Source organism: Lissotriton helveticus, chromosome 12, assembly GCF_964261635.1.
Source record: "Lissotriton helveticus chromosome 12, aLisHel1.1, whole genome shotgun sequence".
NCBI classification, from domain to species: domain Eukaryota; kingdom Metazoa; phylum Chordata; class Amphibia; order Caudata; family Salamandridae; genus Lissotriton; species Lissotriton helveticus.
The window spans coordinates 359,341,919-359,358,789 of NC_136073.1; the positions used below are offsets into that span (position 1 = coordinate 359,341,919).

Consider the following 16,871-nt stretch of genomic DNA (forward strand, 5'->3'; position numbering starts at 1 on the left):
GTCTCCCGCCTGCTCTGACCGTCCCTTGCCGACGCGGGAAGTCTCCCGCCCGCCCTGAAGTCTCCTAGCTGCGTTTGAAATCTCTCGTCTACAATGAAGGTCTCCCGGCTGCTCTGAAGGTTTCCGGATGCTCCTGGAGAGTCCTGCCTGCTCAGGAGATTTCCAGCCTGCTTCTCGAGTCTCCCGCCTGCTCTGGAGTTCTTCCGCCTGGTTTGGGTGTGTCCCGCCTCCCCTTGAAGGTCTCCCCAAGCTCTAGAGTTGTCCCGTATGCCCCGCTGGTCTCCCGCATGCTCCTTGAGTCTATCTGGCTCCAGAGATCTCCCTCCCGCTCCCGGAGACTCTCGCCTGTTGCCCGCGGGTGCTCCCGGGCAGCGCCTCCTCCCCCTGTGACCCGCAGCCATGCCTGTGGCGGATGTGTTTCTCGGACCGGTGAACGGCTCCTGTGTGAACGGCTGCCTGGCGGCGGCTGCGGAGCGGGGACTTCAGCACCACGGACAGTTCTCCCCGGCGGTGGCAGTGCTGCTGGCCGTGCTCATGGCGTTGCTGGTGCTGGCCACGGTCCTGGGCAACGCGCTCGTCATCCTCGCCTTCGTGGTGGATCGCAGCCTGCGGACCCAGGGCAACTTCTTCTTCCTCAACCTGGCCATCGCAGACTTCTTAGTGGGTAAGTCCGGGCTCAGTAGCGCAAAGTGCAAACAATAGTGCAAAGTGCCAACTGCAGTGCAGCACTTTGGGGACAAGTAGTACACAACTGCCTCGAAAAGGAAAACCAAGGAGGGAATAAGTCAATGCTTAATTTGGTCCGGCGCTTGCCATCCGCCTAATTCTTTGGGGACCTGACTTATTTTTCATCTTCAGACTTGGGTTAAAAAAACAAGAGAGGAAAAAAGAGGTTTAAGAGAAAGAAAAGGATACAGTGGCAAAGAAAAAAAAAGTAGGGATACCGAGAGTGAGGTGAAGAGGCGGGAAGCATAGAGTGTGGTGCAAGAAAGAATATGAAGGTGGAGGTGCACTCATGAAGATATAATTAGTTATATCGGAGTTCGGTACCAGCGACTCCTAAGAAAACCTTTGGGCCACCACCCTTTTGTTATTTATTAGTTGCGTCTTTATAAATGTATTATATATGTATTTCCTTATTTTACTCAGGACGCATAGGTCAACACCACCCAACAGATGTAAGATGGTATAGTGCAGCTACTGCTGTTACCGAATACATAGCATTGCCCAGGATATAAACACCGCACAGACAAGCTGCAGAAAATAAAAGCTGGCGGACATTGAATATTAAAGAGGAATAATTAAAGGAAAAACGCACTAAGGGGGCTATACCATAAAGGTAATGGATTGAAAATAAACATTAGGAGTGATCACATCTAACATGCTGATGATTAACAGCTCAGCTGCTGTTCAGAACGCCTTGAATCACAACAATTAGTCCAATTCATTAGGTACGCCAAGCTATACAAAAACAGAGATTTTATGAGGCATGGTTTTGGCTGTAATTACATTGCGTGTTTGACAAGATTCAAGCCAGGTAGGGGGGCACACACGAGTCTGCATACGGTTGTGATAAATAGCAGATGTGCAGAGTGTAATATGCTCTTTATTACCATACCTGCCAACTCACACAGTGCCACAGCGTGACACACATATCTGCTGCTTCAGGCAGTCGCCCAGCGAGGAGCAGATATCACACGGTGGCAGGGAAAACAAGCTGAAAACCACTGTAAACAGGGATTTCCATTTCTTTTCCCGAGGCTTTGGACTGCTGAAATCCATTAAGTCAGCACCAGTCTCAGCAGGCTTTTTCTCTGGTTTTAGAGGAGGGTGATTGGGGGTGGGGCGAGGGTAAACAGGGCCTCTCAGGTGCTTCAGCAGAGACAATGCCCGCCCCCTCCTCACACTGTGAAGTTTCTGTCTTGGTTGGCAGGTATGAAAAAACAATATAGCACAGTCTTGATCATAGGTAGATCAGTTTCCCAAATGTTGACACGTAGATGAAGCATACAAACAGTCGACACATGTTTGATTGTTAGCAGGGAGCCACGCACATATGCACCACTACAGAAGACCTCGGTCTTCCTAGAGGCTTGGCACACTAGCCTCTGCTCGTCTACCATAATGAGTTTTCTAGCTCACCTGCTACTGGGAGTGAATACCTGACATACTTTGGCAAGCTAACTATGTTCTTTCGCGGATTCTTATCTAAATGGAAATACATCCTTGAGGGGCCCACACGGTGCGGGGGGCCACTAGCTCCTAGGGGCCCCCACGGCACTGAACTCTGGCCGGGAGAGCTCTCTGATTGAGCCCGGAGGGAGCCCCCCTAAGTACCGTGCAGGGAGGCCCCCACACTTTTTGTTACGCCAGTGCCTTGAACCCCTATACAATGACAAGATAAGGGCGTTCTTACAGATTTATTTCTGCATTCGGACATTACCTTGAGCCTTGAGAAAGTCGAATAACGACGAAACACGTGTCGGCTGTTTGTATGCTTCATCTACGTGTCAACATTTGGAAAAGTGATCTACCTATGATCAAGACTGTGCTATATTGTTTTTCCATCCATTGCTCATTTCTGGAATTACATTTGTTACTGACTAATGATAGTCAGTTGTAACTATTTGTTGTGCTGCGCTCTGTTTGCTTGAATTTTCATAATTGATGTGGATGGAGGAAGTTTTCTCCATGTACTGAGTAGGTGGCACAGTGTTTGCATTGAGCACGCCAGAAGACACAGTCAGGTTTACGCGTGCAAACTTAACAGAGGTTCTAGCTGTTTTCTCTGAAACCACTGCCATCATTGGCAGGTATGTATAACTATTGCTCAGAGTGGGGCGGGCCATGGGTCACAAGAGGAGAAGCACTGAGGTCATCCTCATGCCCCTCCCTCAACAACGGTAATTGTTACATGGGGTCTGAGAGGTAGACAAAAGTGTTTTTCTCCTGTCAGTTGTGCAGGATGCCAAGTTGCTTGTCTGCAGTGAGCTACTTTGTCCACCAGGAAGTGCCACAGCTAGTGGGCCAGGGAGAGCAGGGTGTGGATGCCTAGAGTGACAAGATCTGTGTCTGTAAAACAAGCTCCTCAGTCTGATATGAGGTGCTGGTAGGCAAGATCAGATCGAGGAGCATGAATCCATTCTAGGGAATTTCTCGTGGATCTGGCTAAAAAACTTTGGATATACTTGTCTTCTGCCTAAATAGATTTTAGCCCTCATAATGGGACTTCATAAACCACACTCAATGTACTTCTCTACATTCAGACCTGCCTTAAACTTCCAGTACACTATTTCCTAAGAAATGTATGTTAGGATGCAAAAGAGATGAACGACACAGTCTTTTCAGTTTTCGTATTCGCATTATGTATAAGGTAGCGGACAATTCACAAATACAGAGTTTACAAGGTACAGATGCTGGCTCTATTATGGTGACACATTTTCAAATAATGAATGAATATAATAAACATATTGAATGTGTTTTACATTCAAATGATGGTGTCATTTAGGGCTGGGGAAAGGGGCTTGTGTTTTGGTTAGTATTTGACCTCTCTCCCCTGGGCCTGAACGGGACTGAGCCCTGAAGAGGGGGTGTCATGACTCAGAGTTGACTGTTGAAGGTGATTCTAGAAGACGGGTTGCCTGGGCTTTGGCAGAGCCTGGGCAGCCTTGAACTGAGACTGTTCTCCTATTTTCTGATGGTTGGCTACAGGCAATCCTCTGTTCCAGGAGAATGTAAGGGGCCACTGAGAGGGTTTCTCCCACTGTATGTGGCTCACGGCCAGCACCCAATGCGAGAGAGGTGGTAGCAAGGGAGATTATACTTGTGGTGGCACTGAGAAAAGAAGGGGTTTGTCTAAAAGCTCATCAGGACCCTCATGGACCCACGGGTTGGATCAGCCCCTGTGAGAAAGCTCTGATGCCACTCTCAGCCCGGCCCTAGGTTCACTCTGGGATTCAGGAGCCAGCCCCCATGGAGGTGCAGTGGCGTAGTTAGACCTTTGGCCGCCTGTGGTGGCCCCTGCATTTGTCGTCGCCCGCAGTGACTGCATGTAAGAGTGGGGGGGTTGCTGGTGATGCCTGCGGCCGCGGGTAAGAGCAGGGGAGAAGCCACAGCCCCCAAAACTCGTGCTGCCCCTGGGCGGACCACATGCTCCGCCTGCTACCCCACTGTGGAGGTGTGCAGTAACGTGCTGGGAATGGGGATTCCTCCACCCCCTCGGCAGATTATCGGGGCTCTATCACTTACTCCATTCTCAGGCTGGTAAACTAAGTAAAGCAAGCAAGGTTCTGTAATCCAGTATAGGGGTACTCCAACTAAAACATCACAGGTCCACTGGTATCCAGGCAGCCACTTACTCCACGAGGAAGAGCTTGCTGTGCATACGAGCTATTTGTGAACCGTATCCAAGTCTACCCCCAAATTCTACAATTGAGTTGAGGAGCTCCAGTTAACTCTCTCTCACTAACTCGGTTGTTAGACATACAGTGGTGACCAACCATGGATCCAGCACATACTACATTGTCAGATGCCCAATGAGTCCAAGCCTTCCACAGCTTCATGACATTTTTAATCATATCTGAGTCTATAGAGTTGTACATGCACCACGAAGGTCATGGAGATGCTGCCCACCAGTGGTCAAGTCAAGGTAGTGCAAACTCATCCTAGATCTTCTCCATCTTCTAAAGGAACCCTGGCCACTCGACAGACCTCATGAAGTGCAATCATCCTACAGGTTTCTGACGGGGCGAAGGGCGAGAGCATGACACCGGCGGATGCTCCCTCCTGGCTTCTCACATTCTCCTGCACAGAGAACTCATCACTCACCCCTCTGAGAAACTGCAAGAACAACTTTTCTTCAAAAATAGCAAGTCTCTTCCCTGCAGGCTTTCAACTCATTGGTCTCCTACAGGCAAAACGGGTGGCAGGCGTTGCGGGCGTAACATCTCCAGACCACCCTCACTTCCAATCAGATAAGTAATCTGCGCACACTCTTTCCTTTGTTTTAACTCCGTTTTCGCCTTTCTTGTTATCCCTCCACAGGGTGTGCCATTGTCGCTTTCCTTCCCCCCCCTCCCGAGACCCATGGGGTGTGGATCTTGTGCATTACAAGTGAGAACCCTGTCCAGTATTTGTCAATTATTCCTTTTTGACGCCATACTCTACATCACCTTTTGCCCCATTTTCGGGGTAGTTTGATCGCCTAACCACGAGTGTTGTGTTACCGGCCGATCTGTCTAACGGCCATTTCTACGTGACATAGTGCATGTTTCTATGCTGTTCCCACCTATAGGACGGCGTTTTCTTGCACTAAAATAGCGTTTATGGCACCATGATCACCTTCTCAGTAGTCTTAAGCACGTCCACACAGAGTTTTTACGCTGCAAAAAACCCTTGAGATGGATCGCACTAACTGTGTGTTGTTTGTCTTTTGTGTATGTATGTCCTTTTCTTTCAGACAGTACAGGGACCTCAAATTGAAGGTTTCCCATCACTTTTGTTTGGTTTTTGCACTTTATTTTACACACTTGTTTTTAACTTTCACGTCCTCTGGTAAGGGTGGGCCTTAGCGCGCCCATACCGCCGAGGTACACCACCTGACGGTCCTGATGAAAGCCCAGTAAATGACACATAGACGGGCAGAAACATGTTGACCCCACTTTAAGTGGAAACAACCGAGTCATTAACTGGTAAGTTTCCCACACATATTTTACTTATGTCAAACTGACCATTGAATAAAAAAATTACTGTATGGTACAGTTTCTGACATTTTTAATTCACATTTCTTTTTGACACTTTTGCCACAAAGAATCTGCTCTGCAGTAATCTGGCGTTGTAGCACACCAGGGAGGCATTCGGCTTCTCTTGGTGGGCCCGATGATGAAGCATGTCACCACCCAGGGTGGTGAGTGAGGGCTTCCTAAAAAAAAAAAACGCTGATTTCCACTGTGACTTCTTCAGGGAGATTTCTTCTCTGTGTCTAGTGCTTACACACTTCTCTCACGACACTCCTTTGTTGTTTTACAAGCTCCTACAGGCACTGTCAGTCACACAAGTCCCCAAACTAGATGCTGCCATGGACACACCTCCTGTGACTTCAGAGATACAAGCCGCCTCATCCTCAGGCACACTAGCACTACCACTCCTGAAGCTTACTGCAGACGGGGAACAATAAGATCCTCACAAGGACCTAATTATGAAATTTAGTGGTGTGGGAGCAGGCTGCTATGCCACCGCCCTGCCCCACACTGCCAAACCTCACCTCCGGCCGCTCGCCAGATTATGAGGTATCTTTAGGTCTGGCGGGTGGCCTTTTGGCGTTCCCATGGCGGTGCCTCTTAGCAGGGCACTGCAATGGGAACGCCAAAGCCTGTTCTTGCACCGCATAGACTGTGCAGTCCATGCTATGAAGGAAAGGAAAGAAGGTGCTTGCAGACACGGGGGTCCACCATGTGCTCCCCTGCATGCATCCTCAGGCCATGAGGGAACAGGTGGCCCTGTATGGCCCCCTTAGTGTCCTCACTGCGTAGGTTTCATGGCATGTTCACCGCCATGAAATCTATGGAAGTGAGGAAACTCGTAACATGCTTGGCGGTGTCGCAGCAGCACCACCAGCATATTGCGGCCCTCATACTACCACCCCAGGGATCGCGGATCTCTGGCTGTTGCTGCAGTCCTATGGCAGTCCAGCTGCCGTAGTTGTAATAAGGCAGTCGGATTACTTGTGTGGCAGTTCCCAACTACCACCGCGAGTTTGGCGGTCCTATGGACCGCCAAACTCATAATTAGGCAGATAGCCTCCTTAGGGTAGAGGTCTTGTTCTATATTTTCCAGAATTTAATAGTACATTTCCGCCTGCTGCAGGGATGCACTGAAGGGTGTTAGAAGGTGTACAGCCTTCTCTCTAGTGGTCACTAATCTCCTCTCGTAACACTGTCTGGCTGCGCTGAGCTTTTTTCTTTGCTCCCTCAGGTGGCTTCTGCATTCCTCTCTACATCCCTTATGTGCTGACAGGGCACTGGAGGTTCGGGAAGGGCTTGTGTAAAGTATGGCTGGTGATGGACTACCTGCTCTGTACAGCCTCGGTCTTCAACATCGTCCTCATCAGCTTTGACCGGTTCATCTCTGTGACCAAAGCGGTAAGATCTAGTCAGCCTGTATGTGTCTATCTTTCTATCTTTCTATCTGTCTGCCTATCTGATTATCAAAACACATGACAAATTACACTTTGTTAAATCTATTTTAAGGGCAGTTGTAAAACTCTGAAGCATGCCATGAACTAATGACGCCAGCACTTAACATACATGTCAACAGACCAGGGTTGGACTGGCCTGTAGGGCAATCAGGCAGTGCCCAATGGGCTGGTCTGACAGATAAGTGAATGGGCAGGTTTTTTAGCAGTTGGCGGACCTGTTATTAGGTCTGCTAGGCCTGTTACTACTGTTGGTTTCCCTGATATTACCACAAACATTGCCTGCAGCAAACATAATGCATGAAGTCTCCCATACATTACACAATGCCCATACAGAGTGTCTTTACAATTTCAAAACAGGTCTGATTTGCAAATGTTGGCCACTTTTTTAGCTATCTGGTTTGCTAATGGAAGACACTTTTTTTGGAGCCTGGACCTATTTTTTGTCCAAACCCAACCCTGCAACAGACCGGATTCGGGCAGTAGATTCATGATTTCTGGAGTAAACATGGCTTCATTTTGGCTGTCTCCCACCCGAAGTTGCATCTGCTTCTTTACAAGTCAATAGGGAAAACGCATTCTCTCAATTTTATTTCTTCCCATATCTCCCGCTTTTGTGCTCTAAAATATTGGCATGTCTGACTAAAGGAAGAAGGTCTTCAACTCTTTCCTAATGCACCAGAACATTTCAATGTGGCAAAATCACAGCTCTACGCCCTATGCCGGTTATTATCCCACAATGAAACAATTGCTTTGCTTGCACTCCCACAAACTTCAGTGGGAACCTGTTTTTTTAACATGTCTTTTTATTAGCAATAAAAATACAGATAAAGCATAACCGAGCACTGTAGAATACATTATATTCCTTATCATAAACACTTCAGACCACCCCTTTTGAGCCACCCATCATCCCTCTCCATCACCCATTTCATAGCCCAATGAAAATGCTTTTGGCTATACCGATGCCCCAGGATTATGGGATCTGGGCCTTCACAGATGTTGCCTCTGTATTTGTTCCAGTGTCTCCAAATGTTTGCCCTTTTTTTTTGTTCGTTCAAAGAATAGTGGTGTTGCTCCTCTTATATGTACTCTTATTGGAAGGCGGCAAGAGCGTGCCATGACCCGGATGGGAAGTAATGATCAGTTTCTGAACCCGCCCCTTTGTTTGTTGTTTCCTTCTCCCATGTAGCGGAGACAGGGAAATGTCCAGCAGTGTGCTGTGCTTGGCACAAAACCCACAGACATTTTCTGAATACTAAGGGGCAGACTTACATTTCCTAGCGCATCCCTGCAAATCAGCAGGGATGCGCCAGGAAAGACGATTGACGCAAGTTTACCCTGCGCCACCAAAGATGCGCCGCATTTACAATGCGGCGCATCACGGTGCAAGGATAAACAGATGCCTGTTGCATCTGCCGGCGTAAGGTTGGTACAGTGCTGGAGTTATGTCGAGGGTGCGGCGCAACTCCAGCTATGTTCCAACCTGGCCTGTCCTCAACATGGTGCGTCACGCCCTACACCTGCTTCAAGCAGGCGCAAGGTTTTGACGCAGCGCGTCGGAAAAGCGACTGTGTAGATTTCACTCAGGCACTTTTCCGAGGCGTTCCTGCGCTGGAACGCCCACCCTGCGCTGGAACGGCCACATGAAACCTGTGGCGTGGGGCTTTACAACGTGACGCATTTACCTAGATGCATCAGGTTGTAAATAGGGCACAACGCGGCGCTAGCTTTACACCGCCGATGCGTCACAGAGGTGACGCAATGGCGGTGCAAAAGTGGCGCAAGGAGCTTGTAAATCTGCCCCAAAAAGTGTTGAAGGGATTCTCAGAAGGAAGAGCAAAAATACCAAGTGTTGGGGCAGCAACATAAAGTGCTTGTGTAGAAGTGTAAGATTTCTTTAACATGGATGAAACCAAGGCAGACAAGCAACTTACCCCCAGCAGCCCACTGCCCTCCCGCGCCCCGGTGTTTTGCTGCTAGGTAGGTTGGTTGATGCAGCTGTCAGGCCTCTTAAGTAAGGCAGGCTCAGTTCAATGAATATGCGCTTCTAGTGGAAGCCAGTGGAGAGATTTAAGTGTGTAATATGTTCACATTTACCAATGGCCTAGATAAGCCACAGCGCTGAGTAGCTTTCAGTGCGAGGAGAACACATTTAGGAAGGACAAATACGAAAGCGGTGCCACCGTGAGTGTGAGAAAGCATAAAAAGATTGCATTGTAGGCCTGAATGCTGCTTCAAGGAGAAAAGGTTTTATTTGTCTTAGGAGAGAGCATTTAAAACGAGCGGTCTCTGTGTCCATAGCAACATCTGTCTGCATTACTAGGTGATAATCCAAACAGAACTATAACGATCGGGCAGAATAGACCAATAAAAGCATAAAAAAATATTTTTGCCAGACTGGAAAACCAAAAGCGAATTAAAATTTACATTTGCCAGAGGAAAATCGAATAAACCCAGTCCTGCTCGGATTGAATTTTAGACTTGCCTTAGCTATTCAGCTTTCAGTAACTGACTAACTGTGGTGTAGGTGGTGCAGACCCGCCTGTGATGCCACTGGGAGGTAGAGATGGGTGCCTTCTGCATCCTGATGGATGGACACTGCACCCTTGGCTACTAGATCTCCCAGGAGCTCCCTTTATAAGGTGAACAGGGTGTTAGACAGGATAGATCCCGAAGTACTCCAGAAGGAACTGGCAGGTGGGAAGATCTGGAAGTCCCGCCTGAAGGCATTGCAACCTTCATATAGACACAATGAAAACCACTCCGGATCTTTCCCATCCATGCAACTGTGAGATGAAAGGATGAGCAGGAGTGCTCTATGGCCCGCAGTATCCAAAGCTGCTGACAGGGTCAGGCCTGGAACAGCAAGCAGCCCTGGCAGATTGCTGCTCGACCGTTCCAGGAAGCGGGGGCTGGAGGTGCTAGCAAGAAGCACCACTCCCGCTTTTGTTGCAGGGGGTCAATATTGCCGGCCCCCCCAGTGACAAAACCAGCCCACCGGGGAAATGCCCTGTGCCCGCTCGCTACGGCCCCAGTCCGGCCCTGGCTGCTGGCACTCAGCACTAGAGCCAAGTGTCCTTGCATCTCTTGTCCTCAAGATGTCATCAACCGCCTGCAGAGTAGCTGTCTTGATCCATCAATCAGGATTTATAAAGCGCAGCTTATCACCCGATAGGATATACAGGCACTTGCAGGTCTCAGAGGTTTATTCGAATAGCCAGGTCTTGAGGGCCATTCGGAATTCTAAAAGTGAGGTCATGGTCTGGAGGTGCGTGGGGAGGCTGTACCAGGTTTTTGCTGCGATGTGGGAGAAAGAGTATCCTCCACTTCTGCTTTAGAAGATGCGGCGAGTATGGGCAAGTGAAAGGGAAGCAGAGCATAGTCTTCTCGATGATTGGTGGAAGTTGGTGGTTAATGTAGGCAGGTCCTTGGTTGAGTAGAGCCTTGTGTGGGTGGTTCAGCTGCTTGAATTGGCATCTCTTCTGTACGGGGAGCCAGTGGAGTTTCCTGAGGTGGCAATGTCAAAATCCAGATTGAAATGTCCTGAAGAAGCTGGCTTTTATAATATGAGTCTGTAGTTGCCAAGCAATGCCTTTTTAGATTATTTTTGACAGTTAGGTAACGTTGAAAAGTACAGTTTCATCAAGTGTAGGTTTCAAAGTAGTATTACTTGAGTGCAGGTAGTAGTTTCTAGTCTTTTGTGAAGTTCACACCTAATGGTGGTTTGTATCCCAAGCTAGTTCGATCCTAACTGACTCTGAATCCTGTGCACCACACTTCATACGACAAAGCTGGAACCTGAGTTGCTCCTGTTTAATGCCATTTTGTCTAATGAACAACCCTGTTCTTCAAAGGCCTTGGCTTTTATGCTCCAAAGGCAATCACCTCCACAGACATGGTGAATGTTAACCCTGAAACTTAATGACGGTTGTCCTCTTCCTCCACGGATGACGCTCTCGCCTTCCAGCATCTTCTACTTCAGGATTCACCTGGCAAGAGGATAGCTCTTCCTTCCACCCTATGTTTTTAGGATATGAGAGGCTCCTGCTGATAAGTGTGTTCCTCCTCTGCCAGCGCATGACTAGCATGTAAGCCCAGACCTCACACGTGTTCTGAGTGAGGGTGCTCACATGCGCCATGCTGTTGTTGTCTTTAAATAGGGGCATGATGTACATCCTCTGGCACTCAGTTGTCTGATGCGATCCTAACATAGTCCTTGCATGTAACCTGAGGATAAGTGCTTACGTGCAGTTGTTGACATTTATTTAAGAGGGGCGCAATTTAGTCCAAGTATATTTTTTTGCGCAGAACAATAATTTAGCCTACAACAAACATCGCAGATTTCTTCAACCTAAATCCTATATAATTCACAGATTCTTTCAAGGGGATGTTCCACCAGTATCTGCCCCAAGAGTTAACTGTGCCCTCTCTGAATTTAAAAAGTTTACTCTAGAGGATTCTGTGCAAACCATTGTTAGGTGTACATTTGGATCCCCAAGTGACCTTTGTCCTCCACATGTACTAGCTAATGCACTTGAAATGTAATTAAGTATTTAAAACTTCTGTTGACACAGCTTAGGTCCCGTCTGGTTGTAAGCAAGGTAAGGCTGTGCCTCTCTTAAATAAAACATCTGCAGATTCTACCATCTTCTCGAATGTTAGACCTATTTCCTTTCTCCCAGCAGCCACAAAGACACTGGAGAAAACGTATCAATATTCAATTATCAGAATATCTGGAGCAGCATAAGCTCCTTCATCTGTTATAGTCAGGCTTCAGACCCCAACATAGTATGGAAACAGTGCTGTTGAAAGTTTTCAGAATCCACTAAAATCTTCATGGGCCAAGCTCAGATCAGCACCTTAATTCTTTTAGACTTATCAGTGGCCTTCAGTACAGAATCTCACATTACACTTCTTCAATGGATGGCGGATGTGTGCATTTCTGGCTCCACATTAATATGGTTAAAGTCCTTCCTCTGTGATAGAGAGCAATCCGTGTCTGCTTCGACCTCATTAGGAAGCAAAGCACTTAAGTGTGGGTGCCTCAGGGCTTCTTACTTAGCCCCACAGTCTTTAATGTGTGCATGGCCCCTTTGGCCACTCTGACCCAGTCATTAGGGATTAGTGTTGTCTCTTATGCGGATGACACACAGTTGGTTTTATCAATTGAAAAAGACTCTGCTTCCACACAGAAACACTTTAAAGCATGTCTTATCAGTGTTATAAACTGGATTATACAGAGCTACCTGAAATGCAATTCAGAAAAAAAACAAAGTCTTGCTCTTTTGAAGGACAGAACAGGTCTGATCTAATGATTGGCGGCCTGTAGGTCTGGCTACCCCCTCCACCATCAACAGTAATTAGGAAATAGGGCATGAGGTTTGACAAAGCTTTATCTATTCACCCACAGATCTTATCAGCATGTCTGATGCTGGCACTTGTTTGGCTCTAATATGCTCACTCTGAAAATACTTAGTTTTATTGTTTTTTTAAATTCACAAAACTGTAGTTCAAGCTTTGACCACGCCTAAGGTGAACTATCTTAATAAAATACACAAGGGATCACTGATAAGTTAGCCATTGATCAAGGGGGTTTTGAGAGGAAGGAGACTGGAGTATATCCTCCCCACGAAACTCAAATCACAACAAATACTCCAATTACACTATGTTATCGAGACCACATCTCAAGATAGTGTATTATATAAAAAGGCTAATGTGGTATGGAATATGCACCTAGCCACTTAGGGAAGGGGGACCATGCTAATCATGTCCCTGTTGAGTAAGGGAAAGACAACTAGTTCTTTTTAGTTACCCTCACACACCCTAGTGGTGTCATGCTTCATCATCGGGTCACCCCGACCCCTAAAAGTCGAGGTGGGCTCAACCACAGTGTTGGGTAGCTCTTAGTAAGATGAAGACAAGGGGACTTAAATATAAAAAACCTTAATCTGACCCCCGGGGGTGACACCACTAGGGCGTGTGAGGGTAACTAAAAAGAACTAGTTGTCTTTCCCTTACTCAACAGGGACATGATTAGCATGGTCCCCCTTCCCTAAGTGGCTAGGTGCATATTCCATACCACATTAGCCTTTTTTATATAATATACTATTTTGAGATCTGGTCTCGATAACATAGTGTAATTGGAGTATTTGTTGTGATTTGAACTATCTTAATAGTCTGCACCTTGGCCTTCTGGACTCTCTAGCCAATATGTTGCAGAATTTTCAGGATTCTGCAGTCCGGTTAATTCTTAAGGTACCTCGTTCGGTGTAGATATCTTACCATCTAAAACAACTTCACTGACTGCCTGTGCAAAAGGATACATTTTCTTAATCACTGTTGCTAGCCCATAAGGCCCTCTATAAGTCTGGTGGCCCAAAATATCCCACAGACAGGTTTTAACAATATACTCCGCCTGGAACCCTGAGGTCATCGGATGCCCACCTGTTTAATATGCCCAGGTTCATGCGTGCCAGGAACAGAGGTTGTTCCTTTCCCTTTCTGGTGGCTAAGGGCTGGAATGACTTACCTTCTGTTCTCCATCAGACCGTAACTGAGAAGCAATTTAGGAAACAAGTGAAAATCGGGTTGTGGTAGTACCTTGCTTCTGTAGCACCGGGACGCTCTTTGGAGCAGCTGCTGTAATTAAAAATCACCTAATTCCTTCATTCGTTCATTCAACAGTCTTTTTTCAGAAATGGGAGTATTTTAGCAATTTTCCAAAAGGTTAGTGAGTTTCCTTTCGTAAAAAAGGAGTTTGCCATTGAACACAGAGGGACAAGTGCTTTGGCTAAAAGTTGTTTTCAGCAATGAGGTCATTAGAATAGTAAGTCAGTGTGAGTGATTTAACAAAACAGGAATGTTTCATTCTAATTACAGCAAAGTTATCCAAAGCTGCAACGTCATGGAGAATAGCAAAGGGAACTATTACAGAAAAGTTGAAATGTTATCCCCCAATGAAGTGACTGTAGTTTTTCAAATATCAATTAGATTTCTTACCTGTTTATAAAATGCAATCGATGCTGAGGACTGGATTCAGTGCACTGTTGAACTATAAGAAATAAAGGTTTTGATCAGTTATGAGCTTTAGGAAGGCATTAAAAACATGGCTTTTCTCCCTGCTATAGTCACACCCCCCTGTGCTTCTACACCACAGCGCCAAGACGCCGCGGCATTCGAGCGCTCTATAAACAATTCAGTCAGTCAGTCAGTTACTCATAGACACACTCTGTTGGTTGTAATTAGTGGATGTGGCTATCTTACACTTGTCTCGTCTTTTCAGGACATCATTATAAGTGGCACAGGAAATGGGCTGCTATTTCAACAATCGCAGTGTTACTGTTAGACCTGTCATTCTTAGGGTGGTCTTCACCCAACTTTTTGCCTGCTTCCCTACATTTTTTGTTGTACCTTTTTGTTGGCCTTAGGACTCTGACCACTTTACCACCGCTGACCAGTGCTAAAGTGAATGTGCGTCTCCCCTAAACATGGTGACATTGGTTATAACAATTCGAAACAAATTGCAAAAGTGCACCACTTAGCAACAAGACAAAATAGACACATGACAAATTATCAGGTCCGTGTCCATAGTGTTTTTCTTCAAGTCCCTTCTTTATTCAAAATATTTTAAAAAGCCACAGCCGACCTGTTTTGTCCAGTAATGGACTTCTTCAGGGCTGCAAATTTAACAAATATATAAACACAAATAAATATGGAAAAAAGAAATATATATATATATATATATATATATATATATATATATATATATATATATATATATATATATATATATATATATATATATATATATATATATATATATATATATATATATCCCAACACTAAAGTTGAGCCCTCTGTGGGAAAAAGCAACACAGTCGGAAATTTGGATCCATTTCATTCAGGATCAGATGCAGCATGAGACGCACTCCGGCACAGGCATCTCACTTGTTCCTTGCCAAACCGGTTTCGGGATCGTCCTCCCTTTGTCAATGGCAGCTGTTCACTCAGAGAGCCTGGCGTGCACTTTCATACTCAAGAGCCCGCCCATGTGGGCGTGTCCAAACGGAATTGTGGTTCTTGTAGTGCTTGCGATATGCCTCAAGTGAGTAGGTTCTGCGTGGCAGCAAAGTCGAATAAAAGTTATAAAACCCCTGTGGGCTGATGCTTTGTGGCGTTGGGCATCCTGCTGTGATTAATCATCTGGTCACAGGACCTCGACCTCCCTCAGAGATGACACCGCTTGGCACCATCACGGGTCCGCCCTCGAGCGGCATATCGCAAGCACTACAAGAACCACAATTCCGTTTGGACACGCCCACATGGGCGGGCTCTTGAGTATGAAAGTGCACGCCAGGCTCTCTGAGTGAACAGCTGCCATTGACAAAGGGAGGACGATCCCGAAACCGGTTTGGCAAGGAACAAGTGAGATGCCTGTGCCGGAGTGCGTCTCATGCTGCATCTGATCCTGAATGAAATGGATCCAAATTTCCGACTGTGTTGCTTTTTCCCACAGAGGGCTCAACTTTAGTGTTGGGATGTTTTGCGGCCTGAGTCCAGCCGCGGGAATGAAGTATGCCGCTCGAGGGCGGACCCGTGATGGCGCCAAGCGGTGTCATCTCTCCGGGAGGTCGGAGTCCTGTGACCAGATGATTAATCACAGCAGGATGCCCAACGCCACAAAGCATCAGCCCACAGGGGTTTTATAACTTTTATTCGACTTTGCTGCCACGCAGAACCTACTCACTTGAGGCATATCGCAAGCACTACAAGAACCACAATTCCGTTTGGACACGCCCACATGGGCGGGCTCTTGAGTATGAAAGTGCACGCCAGGCTCTCTGAGTGAACAGCTGCCATTGACAAAGGGAGGACGATCCCGAAACCGGTTTGGCAAGGAACAAGTGAGATGCCTGTGCCGGAGTGCGTCTCATGCTGCATCTGATCCTGAATGAAATGGATCCAAATTTCCGACTGTGTTGCTTTTTCCCACAGAGGGCTCAACTTTAGTGTTGGGATATATATATATATATATATATATATATATATATATATATATATATATATAAACGATACAGACAGAGACTTCACAACATCACAACAATAAATACAAAATATATAACCATGGAGACAGAACTGCTATGTACATAAATTATATCACAATGAGTGACCACATAATCACTAGGTCAACAAGACATAACATCTTAACTAACATATTTTTTCAAACATTCACATGACTTTACATCTATATACAACACTACAATAAAATATACAGTTCTACATAAATAAATACAAATAACATATATAGCAGAAAGAGGGGAGAGAACATATACTGCAGAGAAATTTGGAGAAAGAGTTTGAGAAACATATGAGAGGTAACGTGATATATCATGCTCAAAGGGGCATAGGATAAGAGAGATGAGTATAAGGATAACAACAAACATATGTTGCATGGAATAAGTAACCAAATGGATGATCTGTTCCCAGAAAAGAAGACAAGAGAAAGCTGTGCCTAAGGGACACGCAAAGGAGAACCTAAATATGTAAACCATGTATAAAAACAAACATTTGTCGCATGGAATAAGTAACCAAAAGGATGATCTGTTCCCAGCAAAAAGGAACAGAGAGAGCTGTACCTGAGAGATACCCAGAGGAGAAGCTAAGTATGTAAACCATGTAT

The 16,871-nt window shown here is 46.3% G+C and overlaps 1 pseudogene; it reads left to right on the plus strand.

Moving 5' to 3' along the window:
* Positions 1-267: 267 nt before the first annotated feature.
* Positions 268-16,871, plus strand: part of LOC144799096 (histamine H3 receptor-like) — an 85,494-nt pseudogene continuing 68,890 nt past the window's right edge.